The 13,878-nt window shown below is 38.4% G+C and overlaps 1 non-coding gene across 1 annotated transcript; it reads left to right on the top strand.

Moving 5' to 3' along the window:
* The first annotated feature begins 8,642 nt into the window (after positions 1–8,642).
* LOC131149935 (small nucleolar RNA R71) lies at positions 8,643–8,748 on the top strand. Its single transcript, XR_009135327.1, has one exon. It is a non-coding gene; the product is annotated as a small nucleolar RNA R71 (small nucleolar RNA).
* Positions 8,749–13,878: the final 5,130 nt, after the last annotated feature.

Raw genomic sequence — 13,878 nt, 5'->3', positions numbered from 1 at the left:
TGTGCCATAAAAAGATTAGATCCTCCAAGGTTAAAGAAAAGACCTAGAAAATATTTGGAAAAAGGAAGAGCTCTAGAAAAGGGCTGAAAAATCTAGAAAAAAGATATCTTAGACCTCGTAGGGTTAGGGAAGACCCTCTTTTTTTTTTTTTCATTTATCCAACCTTTATGGATCCTTATTTCTCTCTATTTTATTTTTGGTACCCATATCTTTTTGGTTCCTTTTGATTTGTCAAAGGATGTTTCTTTTATTTTTCACACCTGTTTAGTCCTCACACCCTTTCTCTTAAATGGACATTCAAACTTGATATGCCCCTTTTTCTTACATTGATAGCAAATTGTATTTGTGTAGGCTTTACTAGATGTGGTAGCATAGCCTTTGGATTCTTTTGAAAAATATCCCATATACAGATTCTTTTTCCTTTTATTTTCAACTTCATTGAACCCATTACCTTCTTTGTTCAATGTCATTCTTTGTGAGCCAATCATCTTATCAAGGTTTTCTTTCCCTTTTGTAAAGTTGTAAATAATTTTATCCTTATCTTTAATTTGATTCTTGAGATCTTTTAACTCTATATCTTTCTTGTTATTGACCTTCTTCTGAGATTTCTCTAACTCTAGAGACAATTTTCTTATTTTATCCTCTAATTCAGAAATATACATATCTTTCTCATATACCAGTCTTCTATCATTTTTTAATTCTTGCGTTCTAATTCTTTATTTTTCAAGTCATTTTTTTTTTCAGCAAGAGTTTTAGCTTCTAATTCTTTCATTGCGGCATCATACTTATTTTCAATTTTCTTGATACTTGAATCCTTTTCCCTTTTAGCATTCATAAGGGATTCTAATTCTTTCATTATACTTTCATTCTTATTCTTCAATGAAGCATTTTGTTTATTTACTTTGATCAACATCTTATATACTTTGAATAGATCATTTTGTAGTTCTTCATAAGAGGGCATACCCTCATCATTAGATTCATTTGAAGAATTACTACAAGAATTATCTAGGGATTTGGCTGAAGAACTTTCCTCATCGTCCCACGCCATAAAGCACGTATAAGCAACCTCTTGGTCACTTGATTCAATTTCAGAACTACTTGTACTCATCATGTCCCAAGTAGTGGCTTTCATGGCCTTTTTCTTTTTATTCTTAGACTCTTTCTTTAGTAGTGGACATTCCGGTTTTATATGTCCAGCTTTGTTGCAATTGTAACACGAAGGAGTTTTATTCTTTGATTTCTTGCTAACTTCTTCTTTTTATTCATCTGATTCAGATTTTTGATTTCTTCTCTTGAATTTGTTTCTCCTTCTTAGTATCCTTGCTAGTTTTTTAGATATGAAGGCTGCTTCATCTTCATCCATTTTTTCTTCACTACTTGAGTTGTCTTTTAAGGCTTTGAAGGCTATTGAATCTTTGGTTTTGGTTTTTCCATTCTTTTTATTCATAGCCATTTTATATGTAAGTAGAGAACCTATAAGCTCATCTAAGGAAGTGGTTTTTAGATTTCTTCCTTCAGTTATGGCAGTGGCTTTTGGTTCCCATTTTGGTGGCAGCCCCTTAAGAATTTTTCTTATCATCTCATGAGTAGTGTAAGTTTTTCCTAAAGCATTTAGGGAATTGATTATGTGGGTAAATCTTGTATACATGCTAGATATGGATTCATCTGGGTTCATTCTAATTGCTTCATATTCACTTGTAAGCATATCAACCCTATTATCCCTAACATCCGTAGTTCCTTCATATGTTACTTCTAGCTTATCCCATATCTCCTTAGCTGATTTGCAAGCCATTACTCTATTAAATTCATTGGCATCTAAAGCACAATATAGAGTATTCATAGCACTAGAGTTTATTTGTAACATTTTATTCTCTTTCAGTCATGTCTTTCTTTTCCTTAGGTATTTGTTTTCCATCTACTAATGTGGTAGGAACTTGATCATCATCCGTGACAAACTCCCAATCTTTCCAATCCATGGTTTGAAGATATATTTGCATTCTCTTTTTCCAAAATGTATAGTTTTGTCCACAAAAGATTGGTGGCCTAATTGAAGATTGTCCCTCTCCAAAGGGAGCTATGCCTATGTTAGCCATTTAAATCTTTTTATGGCTTCTAGTTAAGAGTTGCTATAACCTGGCTCTGATACCAAATGAAATTAGGAATAGCTTCCCCAGAGGGGGGTTAGTTCTTTTAAAATCCTTAACTTCTTTTGCGAATAAACCAATTCTTTGACTTGTTTATTTATTTTGTCAATCAAACAAGAACAATCAATCAACGACACAATTAAACATTCAATCTTCAACCACACTTTGAAAGTAAAAACAATCAAACAATTAATCACAATTTCCAAACCAACACAACCAATTTGATTGCCAAATATAAATTTACTTCAGCACTATAAGATTGATGGAAGCATTCAAGATTAGCATATGTAACTTTCAGCTTTTATGTTGTGTTCAGCCCTGTAGTAAATATGAGTTTGAACAAAGCCCTATATACATGAAATTTCTTCTTCAATATAAAATCCAATTACTCTTTCCAAACTTCAGAATTCAAATAAACTCTTAAGTTAATTTATCTTTGGGGTGTTTAGCCAAGTAAAGTACACTCGTATGGTTTCCGCAAATAATGGTTCAACCAACGTACTCCCTTTTGGTTTCTGCAACCCAAATCAAAATCAAACTTTAAGGCTTACTTGATTTTTGAATATACGTAGTTTATATGATTTTCAAATTCAAATCATCCACGCAATTTAAATAAGTACTGAAAATAAAGAATAAGGAAAGAGAGAGTGAGACGGATATTTTTACGAGGTTCGACTTATACCCAGCCTACATCCTCGCCTTTGGCAAACCACCAAAGGATTACTAAAACCTATTCCTTTAACGGGCCGAACAAAACTTTACAAAACTCCTTGGGGAAGGCTAGAGCCTGCCTTCTCCAAAGGATATCCCCTCGTTCGGTCACTCCTTATATAGGCTAGAGCCCGCCTCTCTAAGCAATATCTCCTTGCTTAGCCAACGATCCAAACAACCCTTAGAATCGTCAATCTACAAGAAATAATTCAAATAGATGCGTACAAATAATGCTCACACAAAGAGCTGATTAGTACACTTTAGAAACTAATATACTTCAAATTCAAAATATCAAAAGAATGAAGTAAGAAGCTCTGTGTAAATATAATCGGATTACTTCTCTTTGATGAGGATCAAAAACTTAAATCAGATTCTTCAGAGAAGTTGTAAAAGCTTCGAGATTTCTTTAAAATTTCGCAGCAATTCAGAGCTTTTAAAACAAAAAGCAAGAGCTTTGAGTAAAAGAGATCTTGAAAGAATTTTCAATGCTTGGTATATTTGATTCTCATAAACCATGTATATATAGGCTTCAAAAAAACTTTCATTCGTGCTCCCCAAGTTTACTTGGAGTGCCTCCAAAGTTTCCAAAAATATTAGGGCACAAGTCAATTAGATTTGAAAAAGAGAAGTTTAAAAAATCTGCCCGTTGCCGTACTTCGGTTACCTGAAGTGCAACCTCAGTAGCTTGAGGTACATTTAAGAGCCTGAAGACACAGGGTCAGAAGCCTAAAGGTACACTGCCTGTTTGATTTTCTTCAGCAAAAATCTTCAGTTGCCTGAGGATTTAACCTCAGTCGCCTGGGCAGGACACAACCACTTTCCTACTTTCTTTTTCAAAGACATTTGGTTTCTTTGCTTTCTTACTTTTGAAAAGCATTTTTTGGGGTATTAAAATAAAGTCTCTAAGTCCATATTTATCCCCTAATGAGCTTCATTTCATTCACAATGACATTTTTAACTTTGAAGTACTTACATGAAGATTTCCTAACAATATGAACATTTCTTGTTCTTTGAAACTTCATGATCATCTTGAAGCTTTAGGTTCATTTCATCTTCAGATGTCTTCGTGCTTCCCGGTTTGATCACTTCTTGACACACCATACACCTTTAAGCTTTTTTAGATTCCTAAAAACATCATTACTTGAACACATAATGCCATTAACCTTTTCTTCATTTGTTATCATCAAAACAAGAGGTGAAAGCCTTGTTAGGCTAACATGTGTAGGTAAAAATTGGAAACTGTATGACTATTCTATGTGGATTGATTGTGATATAGGTATAAGTGCGACTTTAATTAATTAAGTATTTATGGTAAAGTAGATTACTCCACCCGAGGGCTTGCTAGGAAAGGCGAGTACTTTGATAATTAACTGTGGGTACCAGAGTAGAGGGAAGCCACTTGTATGGGCAGATGATCTTTTTTACCTGAAAACATAACCCGAGGGCTCGCTGATAAAGGTGAGTGCCCTGGTGTTAGCACTAGAGCAGAGGGAAACTACTTGTATGAGCGGGTAGGTTTCTTTATTCTTAGGAATTACCAATAAAATATTGATGATTGTGGAATGTGATTGGTTGGCAAAGCCGCTGACTTTGTGTGATTATGGGCATGATATTTTGGGTTACTTGTGGATCGTGGATGCATTTTGGATAAATATTTTAATTGTATATCAAACATTTCAACCACACACTGTTATAAACTATTTCTTCCTTACTGAAAGGTGTCTCATCCCATCATATGTTAAATATTTTAAGGTTATTCGGGAGATCGAGCTTAGATCACTCTAGGTCGGGTAGTTTTGTGAGTGAAACTAGAATGGATATGTATTAGTTTTTATAGTTCTTTATATTTCTTTCAGGTTTTGTAATATGGTAAACATGGCTATATGATATAAGTTTTGTTAATGTGTAAATATAGAACTTTGGTATATTATGTTCGAGCTTAGTTCTTTTTTTTTTTTTTTTTCTAGCTGCGTGAATGGTATCAGAGACGCGTGTCGGTTTCTTAACACTATGGGCCCCACACAGCGGGTCCGGGGTGTTACATCTTCAGTCTAGGATGCTTTATGTCCTCTCATAGAACATGAGCATGTCCTCTAAAATTAGCTCCAGGACGGCAACAAGCATATCTCGATGGACGGTGTAGAGGATCTGCAGGTCTACGCACTGTCTCTCAAAGTGATGCCTAAAGGTGCAGATGTTACGTTGTAAGATGAGGTCCAACAAAAGTAGGTAATCTGGCAGGTAGTTACGTGTCGTGCACATCCCCTTTTGATACTCGACGCCATCATAATATGATCCATAGAACATCTAAAAGAAAATATGGTGGACGTTGGCAAAGTTGATGGCTTGACAGGAGATGTTGTCTATCTCCTCATATGGCCAGGCCCTATTAATCACCTCAGTCGTAGGCTGGAATCCAATCTCGTGAACCTCGTTGATCCAGATGCCCATGATGGGGTTGTGCTATATGTTCCTATAGAATTCCCACACCAACTCTAGATGATAGGATGTGGTGGGAGAGGTCATATGGTGGTCAAGCTTCCACTTCTCAATGACCTTGATGCAACACTTCTTCCGCGGATGGGCTCGAGTCTTATCAAGCCGGAACGTGTACATTGGCTTGAAGTCATAGTCGTCGAGGGTCATCCTGTGAGTCCTCTTCCCTCGCCCTATCCTCTCCAGCTCTCTTTAGGCTGCCTAACCCCTTTTATTTGGATGTAGTGGTAGAATCCCATTAGACCCAAATGTAGACTCATCCCTAGGGTGATCCTCAATTCTCTTTCACTTGGGTGGTAGCATAGGATGACTGAGGTTGCTAAGAAGTAGCCCGAGATGTTGTGCAACATGTCATGGTCAAAGAAGGCTGGAAGGAGATGATATGATGCATATGAATGAAGAGGATTGAGGGATATAAAGCCAGGGTTGAAGAGGAAGGGTGGAGAATAGGAAGAGACATGGATGCGACAAGGGAAGAAGAAGAGCCCTCATACGCAAGTAGAGAAGTCTCACAACCAAGAGAAGGAGAGTAGCCAATGGGGTCACCAGAGCCAGGAGAGGCACCAGAGATAGTCGCTGGATGTCCCTAGATGTGGGGAAGGTGTGGGCAACTAGGTCAGAGGAGGAAAGGAGAAAAAAACTAGGGCTTCGCGGGAAGAAGGGGATTTAAAATGATTTTTATATGGTTAACTAGGTCAAACCTTGGGGTAGCCTGGTCACGCCTTTGTCGCACCCCTAACTTAAGATGGAAAGTAGACTCTCAACTAGGTCATGCTAGTGTGGAGTGTTGATGGCACCTCGGTCGAACCCTTTTGGAATTTCAATGGTTATAGGCACACCTAGACTCGACTAGGCCGCCCCCTAGGGAGGTGATGTTTGCGCGATGGTTGAACCCCTCTGGAAAAGTTTGGAATTTTTGAAGTTTCAAGGGCCGAAAAGGAGACTAAGTCATACCTGGTGGGTCTGGCGGTCGAGCCATGGTCAACCTATTCTGTAAAGAAAGCTACATTCTCCTAATTAAAGACTATAAGGGGTGGACCTGGTTGCACCAATGGAAGCACTAGTCACACCTTAGATTGAGACACTAACCTAAAACCTACCCTGAGGACTCTAAACTCTAACAAACCCTACAATGTACAACCTAAAGACTCAAAGACTAAAGAAAATAAGAAAAAGAAAAAAAAAACAAGTGGTTTGCCTCCCAAAAGCGCTAAGTTTATCGTCTTCAGCCAGACCTAATGAATGCTCATGTCGAACTCACCAAGGTTCGACAATGGGAATCTTTTCCACCGGTCCCATACTAATGCTCTCTTCACATGTCCAAAGCATGCTCTCTAGGCTAGAGGCTGCATCATAAATAGTAGAGATATGCTCATACGATTCCTCTAGACCTAAGAAGAAGGGATGATCAATCTATAGCATAACCTCAAGGGGATCCTTCAAAAGAATCGATGGGGCAACTTCCTCAACACACTCTTCGATCATGTCCATGTCCACATATTGGACGTCATAATATGTGTGTTGGGAAGTGTGAAACACATTCAGCCGGAGCTTCGTGTTGCTAAAGGATACATCCATGATCCTGATCCGACACTAAATACAAGCATTAGTCGTAACTAAGAATGGTCTACCTATAAGGACAGGGATCAGATTTTTGGTTGGGTCAGTAGGTTCCATGTCTAAGACAATGAAATCAAATGGGTAAAAGAACCTATCTACCTTTACTAAAACATCCTCGACAACACCCTAGAGCCTTTTTATAAATCGGTCAGCAAAACTCAAGGTGGTTGGGGTGGGCATAAGCTCTCCTAAGCCGAATTGTTTCTAGATTAAGTGGGAAAGTAGGTAAACACTTACTCCCAAATCCAAAAGGGTCATATCAATAGTTTAATTGCTGATTACACATGAGATGGTGGCAACGCCGGGGTCCTTAAGTTTTGAGGGAATAGAACCTTAAAGAATTGAGCTCACATGCTCCATCAACCTAACTCTTTTATTCATATGCTTCCTAGATTTGCGCTTTTGGGTGCACAAGTCCTTGAGGAACTTTGCATACGCAAACACTTGCTTGATGACATCTAATAGAGGAAGATTAACCTTTACTTGCCTAAATATTTCCATCACGTACTCTTCATTTTCTTCCTTATTATGCTTGGAATGTGCCTGAAGAGTTGCACAGTATGTCACCGTAGGAACATAATGGGGCAATGCTCCTTCAGTAAAGGAGGTGGGAATCTTGGGATTGCTCATTGGATTGGAGGAGGAGGCAATACATGATTCAACACTAGGCTCTACCCTTATCTTCTCCTTACCCTTACCTTGGTCTAACTTCTCCCTAGCCCTATTATCTACCTCCCTTCCACTTTAAGGGTTGTAACAACCTGGGCTTGCTTATGATATGTCAAATGACTAGCAATTGGTTCACACTCCACCCCATATTATCCTTTTGGGTTAACAAAGGACTGACTTGGCAACTTACCCTCATCACTTCTACTCAAAGATTTAGCTAGTTGGCCCATAGTGGCCTCTAGCTTCGCTATGGACTGAGAGTGAGACTAGAGTAATTGTTGATCAATCTGATGATCATCCTCGATACCCTTAAATGCTTTCAACATTGTCTCTTAAAATGAGTGATCATATTGAGGCTAAGGAGGAGATGGATTTTGATAAGTTGATTGTCGAGGTGCAGACTTGGGAGAATTTTGAGGATTTGAATTTTGAAATGGTAGAGGAGGAAGAGCATTGGGTGATTACTGAGGTCTTTAAGCTAGAAAACCCAGAGTTTGTGGCCTCTGGAAGAAGTTGGGATGTTTACACCATGCAGAATTGTACTTATTGGAGTATGGATCATTAGCCGGCATATTGTACCAATTATAGGTGGCTTTAACTTTCTCCTGCACAAACTTAGGAGTGGGAGACGCATGAGAGCAATTATAGTTGGTGTGACAGGGGTCAAAGCTTATGGCACACAACTTTGCACACACCACTGGCTAAGGGTATTATCCTAAGGATAAAACCTGATCAAATTTCTTAACAATGTTGTCTAGAGTGGGTGCAAGGTCATAGCCAGTGGCTAACTCATAGACTCCCTTAGGATGAGATGAAGATGGTTGGGATGGTCTACGAGTAGCAACAGCATGTTGCTGTGAATTCTCAGCGAGGGTCTCAAAGAGTGTCCAAGTCTTATTGTTATGCTTCCCGAGGAAAGTACCTCCACATGATGCATCAACCATGGATATATCATGCTTAGCTAACCCCTCATAGAAGGTTTGAACTAATTGCCACCAAGGGACTTAGTGATGTGGGCATTTATGTAAAACGTCCCTAAAGTGCTCCCTTGTCTCGAAAAATTGCTCACCATATATCTGTGAGAGACTGGTGATTTACTTCTTAAGCTGGCTAGTCTTCTCAATGGGAAAGTACTTTTTTAGGAATTCGTATTGCATGGTAGTTCAGGTGGTTACCGAGTTCGGCTCTAAAGAATTCAACCAATATTTGGATTTGTCCTTTAAAATGAACGTAAATATCCTTAGACAGAGGGCATCATCATCAAAGTTTGGTATATGGACGGTGGAACAAATTTAAAGAAACTCATCAAGATGCTTGTATGTATTTTCAGTTGAATTCCCAAAGAAGTTGGGAAGCATCGAGATGATGGAGGTCTTGATTTCGAATTGCGCCACCTTGACATCGGGGAAATGGATGCAAGACAACAACATGTATGCATTGAGTGTGAAATAGTCCCTAAGGGGCCGAAGAGGTTGCTCCTCTGCCTCAGGTCAACGAGGAGCTATTGGTTCCAAGTCTTGGTTTTGATGATGAAAAGTGAGAACCGGTTGACAATCAACCATGACTTTAGGTTCGGAGGACTTAGCTAACTATGGACTAGAAGTAGATTTCCTAATTAACCTATGGGATTTTTCAATTTTAGGGTCTATAGGCACTAACTTGGGATCCAAAGATTGCAAACCTAGCATATACAAATTCAGCACACAATCAAGCCTTCAAATATCAAACAAAAAAAGAAAAGAAGAAAATAAAAATCACGTAGTAAACTATATGAAGAATTGGCTCACTATCCAAACTAAGTCACCGGCAACAACGTCAAAATTTGGTTGGCTTGCCAAGGCTTGGGTCATTAACTACCAAAAATAATATTTATAACCAAACTAACCCCAAGTTCAGTAGAACAATGAGTAATTCAGGTGTTAGTCCTCAAGGACTCTAGTGCAGTAGTGCACCAATTTAATATAATAACTACGCTTTGAACAAAAGGAAAAAAGATAGAATTTTGGTTTATTTACTAAACTAAGAAAGCAATTAAAAGTGAATTAAACTACTTATGGAAAGACAATTCCCTAGTTATGAATCCACCCTAGGTCTTTACTGAGCTATTACTAGGTTCGGTCAATTATTACATAATAGGGTTTCAAAGTTAAGTATTTCACTTGAGTGGCATAGGGTAGCAAGGTTTGCACCAATTGTCCGGAGCACGATTAGGAGAACAGAGTATACCCTATCCAGTGAACGTGAATCCCTTTTTAACTTAATCCACTTGAGTGGCATAAGGTAGCAAGGTTCGCACCAATTGTCTGGAGCACAATCAAGAGAACGAAGTATACCCTATCCAGCGAACACGGATTCCTTTTCACAACCATAGCCTATCATGCACAATTGTCTGAATCCTAGCTATGTCATTCTCGACCTAGGGTTTCATCACAACTAGAGTACAAAGTAGTAAATTGACAATGGAATTGAAATCTAATCTAAATGGCACGAATTGAATTCGAGGTTTGTCATTGGACCTTCGAAGAACCAAGAGGGAAGCAACTTGAAAATGAATTGAAATCTATTCAAAATGGCACCCAACAACACTCAAGGTATGTCACTAACCAAAGAGGAGCCAAAGGAGAACACATCTACGCTACAATTAATCTAACGGCAACCCAATGACACTCTATGGTTTTTCACGAACCAAAAAATGAACTACAGGAGACCCCTAATCAATTTTTCAAAGCTTGATTTTATACAAATCTGGGTTATGCAATCAATTTCAAATTAGGACACTTTTGCTTAAAATCTCGCATAGCATAATTAGGAACATGATAGTAGTCGACCTGGTTGCACCTTCGACTTCTTCTGGTCGCGCCCTGGTCAAGACACTCTAGAAAATCTTCGATTAATTCATTGTTCAGCTCAAGGCTTCCTCAACTTGGTCGTACTCTAGTTGAGCAAGTACATGTTGCTTTGATGAAACAAAGCCTTAGAGACATGGTCAAGCAGTTGGTTGAGCCTTGTGCTACCCAATTACTTCCTTGGCAATTATAATGAAAATGAGAACAAAACATAGGTAAATGGGAGCATAAAATAGTACATTTTAGGAACACATTAAACAGTAGTGGTCTGCTATTCCCTATTACATTTAGTTTAATTCTCTCTGTAGGTTGCATTCCCACATAGTTGTTCCCCATGAACTTGGCTAACCCGTTGGTTAATTGGGTTGGGTTTAGGTTAGATCCAAACTTGTTTTAAACATACAGGTACGAGTCACCTATTGGTTCATGGCCTGTTTTACTAGTGTTATTGGAGGGGTATGTCTGTCTTAATTTTAAAATCTTTTATTAATGGTATATGGCTCTGACTCCAATGATAGAATAGGCATTCAAAGGCTTCTGAAAATCTTCCAAACGCTACCTATTTTGTCTATTAAAATAAACAAGTTCATTGATTTTTTTTTTCCATTAAAGTTGGGACAAAAGTCCCTTTTTGTCCATTAAATTCACCCCAAAATGGTCCTCTATCAAGGTATAGTTAGCTGTTGATTAATTACTTGTAATCTAATCATTTTCATGCATTTGGTATGAAGACAAAAGTCCTAGGGAGACAATTATAAAATGATCACATTTTAGGGATGATAACATTAACTAAGGTCACACATTATCAAAAATGCCTTCCAGATGCAACTAACAAACTTGATGTCCCTATTAGAAACTATGGAGTCAGCAAGCTATACTGCTAGACAACCTTTATAACATATAACTTGGCTGCACTGAAAAAAATGTCCCATTTTGAAGAATTAATCATTAATAAATATGGAATCATGCCCTTAGGTTGTTTTAGGGAGTCCAAAAAACAATACTAAAGTCTCACCAAGCCATGTGTGGCAAAGGAAAAGGGGTATAAATATCTTAGCTAGGTAACAGTCACAACACTTGGAGACTGAGTGCTTATTCATAGCCAAATCTTTCTTATAAGAAGGCCAACAGAACCAATCCTCAAATAAGGCAAACCAAATGACCAGCTTTTCTTTTATGCAATCCCCAAACTAGGAAATCCCAAAGAAGAGTGGGGGATGCGTAACGTAGTGTCCCGCAATAGATAATCATCATGTATGAAAAACTCTAGATACTTTGTATGAGCACCCTTATTCAGCTCATAAAAAATGAGCCCTGAATCTAGATAAATAAGATACTCATCCTTCAAGCGCTCAAATCATATCACCCCAACACTAATGATTTGAAGAATGACTACAACTTAATTAAGGCCATCAACTACCTTATGAACACCAAAAAATTGTTTAACTCATTAAGGGATGTTGCTCAGCCACAATGCTTAAAGCTCAACTATGAACTGAAAAACCTCAATGCAAGGAGATCATAATATATTACAAACTCCTAGGTCAAAAAATAATATCTCCAATGATGGAAGAATCAGACCATGACATAGGCATAAAACTCTATTATATGTTTTGTATTTTTGTTTAGCCTCTACTAGTTTTTCATTACAAAATGATTTAGGGTGTCCCTATCAAAACTCCACATATACCTTCCCCAAAGACATCAAAAGAAACCTTGTGAAACCTCAAAGACTTTACTTACGCCAATGTTGACTTTATGGGGAGTTAGCAGTCAACCCTGTTGCAAGGGATCATAGTAGTGGGCCCCAGCTCGACAGTGCTTGGTGTCTAGCCTATTGGCACTAAAAATATACGATGAGTCCCACTAGAAAATGGTGCAGTCCCTTATGGGCGCCTGCCACTTAGTGCGAGGCTCTGCGCTGCTAGGCTTACAAGGAAGTAAAGTTGCGCCTTCCTAAAAACAATTGCTTTTAGGAGAGTGGTAAGCCCTTAATCCTAACAATTGGTATCAGATCGAGGTCATGGGTTTGAGTGCTCCCAAGGTAGCTCCTGGGGGTGATTGTTAGCTTTATGGGGAGTCAACAGTCAACCCTGTTGCGAGGGATTATAGCAGTGGACCCCAACTTGACAGTGTTTGGCATGCCAGCCCGTTGGCACTTGAAATATACGGTGAGTCCCACCAAAAAATGGTGCAGCCCCTCATGGGCACCTGCCACTTAGTGCAAGGCTTTACAATGCTAGGCATATAAGGACGCAAGCCAAAACAAGGCACGAAGGGTACCAAGAGCCTAGATGTGAGGTGCAAGGGGAAGACACGTGCCTTACAAAGAAGAGGCACACATTTATAAAAATTGGGCATAAAATGCTTTATATAATGGATTCTTGATTTGTAAACACTTAATTACTTTAAAAGACTTAAATGTTCAATACTAGAACATAAGTGCACAAATATTACCAACTATCAAGCATAGTTCAATATAAATACGCAAGAGTACAAAGAAAATGTAACTGCCAAAATCATAGTTCAATATCAAAAGACAATAACAAACAAACACACACACACACACAAGCACCCACATACAAATACTGTAATAGAAGAAGAAGAAGAGGATGAAGAAGAAGAAGACGAGGGGGAGGGGGAGGTGGAGACACACCCTTTTGCAAGCAGTGGAGGGTAGCGGCAGCGTTGTGTACAATGGTGGTGCGGCGGTTGTGGTGCGTCTAGCGATAGCTTAGAGGTGTGTCCAGCAGTGGAGCGACCGGGGGGGGGGGGGGGGGGGGCTTTGATTGTGTAGGGAGGAAGGAGGAGGTTTTGATCGTGCAGGGAGCTAGAAGAGGGGGCATTTGGGAGATTTGGGATTTCAGCGCGAAGACGAAATAAGTGCTCTGGGTAAGGGCTTTAGTGACAGTTTCAAAAACCGTGACTAAAAGTCTACTATTAGTGATGGTTTTTAAAAATCGTGACTAATAGTCCACTATTAGTCACAACAATTTTCGTCACTAATACCCAAAAAAATATTGTTAATATTGTTCCACAATAATTTGAGCGGGAAATTTACTTTTAGTGACGAAAATATTAGTGACAATTTCATTTTTGTCACTAAAATTGCATTATTAGTGACGGTTTGAAAAAAACGTCATTAATAAAACCGTCACTAATACGTTAACTATTAGTGACGAATTTTATTTTTATTACTAATGACTCATTATTAGTGAAGATCTTAGTTCCCTCACTAATAATTTCATCACTAAAAATCTTTTGTTTTTGTAATGACTATCCTTTCATTTTTCTTTTAAAGGGTGGTTTTTTGTTTTTTGATAAATAGGTACTTGGGAAAACAAGCCACATGCTTGACTACTAATGAATGAGTATTAATTAAATCAATTTGG

Source organism: Malania oleifera, chromosome 2 (genome assembly GCF_029873635.1).
Source record: "Malania oleifera isolate guangnan ecotype guangnan chromosome 2, ASM2987363v1, whole genome shotgun sequence".
NCBI classification, from domain to species: domain Eukaryota; kingdom Viridiplantae; phylum Streptophyta; class Magnoliopsida; order Santalales; family Ximeniaceae; genus Malania; species Malania oleifera.
Note: the sequence above shows the minus strand (reverse complement) of the source record. Positions and strands in the feature narration are given on the sequence as shown.